The 1,257-nt window shown below is 51.2% G+C and overlaps 1 long non-coding RNA gene across 1 annotated transcript in view; it reads right to left on the bottom strand.

Moving 5' to 3' along the window:
• Positions 1–204: 204 nt before the first annotated feature.
• Positions 205–1,257, bottom strand: part of LOC307270756 — a 9,703-nt gene continuing 8,650 nt past the window's right edge. Inside the window, exons 8-9 of the long non-coding RNA XR_013845560.1 lie at positions 920–1,257; positions 205–328 (exon numbers count right to left, since the gene is read on the bottom strand). The exon at positions 920–1,257 is cut by the window's right edge and continues 15 nt beyond it. This is a non-coding gene — a long non-coding RNA (uncharacterized lncRNA). The remainder of the gene's footprint in view (positions 329–919) is intronic.

Genomic DNA, 1,257 nt, shown 5'->3' with positions numbered 1-1,257 from the left:
ACAGACAGACACACACACACACACACACACACACACACACACAGACAGACAGACAGACAGACAGACAGACAGACAGACAGACAGACAGACAGACAGACAGACAGACAGACAGACAGACAGACAGACAGACAGACAGACAGACACCTTGCTGAAGGACAGCTGTTCCTGGCAGATGGGGCTAGGTGTGCGTGAGGAACTTCAGCGCTGAAGGTAAATCTCTGTTCAGTCTGACGGCCTCTATGACATCACTAGGGCTGAAGCTCCGCCCCTCCATCGTCACCAGGGAAACAAAGATGGCCGCCTGGTCCGGGTCCAGACAGGACGCCATCTGAACCAGAACACACAGACAGAATGATGAGCGTGTGTGTGTGTGTGTGTGTGTGGTGTGTGTGTGCTCGAAACTCATTAATAAAAAACATTGAAAAATATAGTTTTTGGCATTTTGCTTCATAAAACAGAGTTGAAATGTGTCAGAGAGGGAATGACATGCAGAGAACGACCCGGGCTGGATTCTAACCCGGGCCTGCTGTGAAGAGGACAGACAGACAGACAGACAGACAGACAGACAGACAGACAGACATGCAGAGAACGACCCGGGCTGGATTCTAACCCGGGCCTGCTGTGAAGAGGACAGACAGACAGATAGACATGCAGACATGCAGACAGACAGACAGACAGACAGACAGACAGACAGACAGACAGACAGACAGACAGACATGCAGAGAACGACCCGGGCTGGATTCTAACCCGGGTCTGCTGTGAAGAGGACTGGGTCTCTATGGAGGGGAGGGGGACGGACAGACTAATGGCATGAAGAGTGAAGTCATCTAAAGGCCTTTCAGACATTCACCTCCTGTTGGGAAAGGAATCAGCCTCAACACAAGACAGAGAATATATCAGCACACTAACTCCTACTCACCTTCATGTGCTCCAGGCCAGCTGCTGGATCCTCATTAGAACCGTCCAGGTGTGTGTGTGTCTCTCTCTGTGTAGGAGAGTGTGTGTGTGTCTGTGAGTGTGTGTGTGTCTCTCTGTGTGTGTGTGTCTCTCTCTGTGTAGGTGAGTGTGTGTGTGTCTCTCTATGAACAGGTGAGGGAGTGTGTGTGTGTAAAGGTGAGTGTGTGTGTGTCTCTCTCTGTGTGTGTGTCTCTCTGTGTACAGGAGTGTGTGTCTGTGAGTGTGTGTGTGTCTCTCTCTCGCCCCACTCGTCTCTCTCTCCCTCCAGTCTCAGTCCGTCCATCGTTTCACTCAGACGGT

This window comes from Ammodytes marinus (genome assembly GCF_949987685.1).
Source record: "Ammodytes marinus genome assembly, contig: scaffold_53, whole genome shotgun sequence".
Taxonomy (NCBI): Eukaryota; Metazoa; Chordata; class Actinopteri; order Uranoscopiformes; family Ammodytidae; genus Ammodytes; species Ammodytes marinus.
The sequence above is the reverse complement of the archived record's forward strand: the minus strand, read 5'-3'. Positions and strand labels throughout refer to the sequence as shown.